This window comes from Apis dorsata, unplaced genomic scaffold (genome assembly GCF_000469605.1).
Source record: "Apis dorsata unplaced genomic scaffold, Apis dorsata 1.3 scaffold_919, whole genome shotgun sequence".
NCBI classification, from domain to species: Eukaryota; Metazoa; Arthropoda; class Insecta; order Hymenoptera; family Apidae; genus Apis; species Apis dorsata.
In genome coordinates, this window is record NW_006264030.1 from 153,097 (window position 1) to 154,474 (window position 1,378).

The 1,378-nt window shown below is 42.7% G+C and overlaps 1 long non-coding RNA gene across 1 annotated transcript in view; it reads left to right on the forward strand.

Annotated features, from left to right (window-relative positions):
• The window catches only part of LOC102680588, a 17,081-nt gene extending 16,038 nt beyond the window's left edge, over window positions 1-1,043 (forward strand). Inside the window, exon 3 of the long non-coding RNA XR_422770.2 lies at window positions 845-1,043. This is a non-coding gene — a long non-coding RNA (uncharacterized LOC102680588). The remainder of the gene's footprint in view (window positions 1-844) is intronic.
• Window positions 1,044-1,378: the final 335 nt, after the last annotated feature.

Sequence of the window (1,378 nt, forward strand, 5' to 3'; positions counted from 1 at the left end):
CTCTGGTAGCCAAGGTAACCCAAGTGGCCCGAGGAACCGCTCTCGAATTTTTCGACCATCCTCTCTCATCCACGCGATCGGCCCTCGCTACTTCCGTTCCCCCACCGCCATTATTTCTATCCTATCCCTTTCTAGAAACGTGCCTAATCGCTCCGCCATTTCGTTCCTGGAACCTTCCAGTTTCATCGTCTTTTACCAACTTTCAAGGGGAATGTATTATTAGCGGTTCGTTCGAGATTCCATTCCATTCTCGTTCTCGTCGTCTTTCGTATTTCGACAAAAATTATTCGTCCAACGAATTGAAACTATATACGAGCTTCGCTCGTAAAATTGCGGCGAGATGAAAAACTTTTTTAATTAATGATACAACTTGTCGATCCTCTTGCGTAATGGAATCGACCGTTAGACGTTAACAACAATGTATTACGTAGAGATCGTTACTCGAATCCCTTCGTTACGGGGATTCGTCGTTGCAATTAAGGGAACTCCCGACCAAATCGGAATTAGATCAAACCTTTTTCGTCGTCGAATTACGATAACTTTGTTCGATCCGAACGAACGCGTGAAAATTGGATGCTCGAGTCATCGAGCGCTTCCTCTCGCAATTTTTCTTTTCTTTTCTTTTCTCTTTTCTCCCCGACCGATTCTTCTCGATTCGCTTCGCGCATAATCGAATTTATTACGAAATTCCACGCTTTCGAGATTAGAAAAAGCATCGATCGAAAATTTTTGGCGTATACCTACAATCCGTTGTTCGACGAATAATTTTAAAATTTCTCGAAAATTCTCCTGTTCGTTTCGTCAAATTGATTACACGCGTGATACGCGACAGCTTATTCACGAGCGTTTATGCTACGCGATCATCGATGCACAATTAAAACATGCGTGTTTATCGGCCGTTTTCAAACGCGCTGTAAAATACCCCATCCAGCTGAACGTTCAACGTAACAACCGATAGGAGGCGATAACGCGTGTCTCGAGTACGTATAATTTTCGTCCCTTTCCTATAATCATCGCGCACACGAAAAACTGTCTCCGTGGTTGAGAATCGGTCGTTAAGCGAACGAGAATTCGTCGTGGAATTCGGTAGCTCGGCAACTGGATTGGACGATCATCGGCGTTAACGGATAACGCGATCTCTTCTTCGAAGCAAACAGCGAGGCGGTTGTTCGAAAGTTGGATCGAGCTTAACACGTTGTTCGAGGAAACCGATTTTTCGAAAAAATAGTTTCCTCATCTCCTTTCGATCTCGTCGTAATTTTCTATCATCGCGAATCTTTTTCTCGCGGTTAACGAATTTCACGCTTTTGATATACGTAAAAAGATGTTATCGAATTACATAAACACTTAAAATATTTATAAACGGAAAATTCTTAAA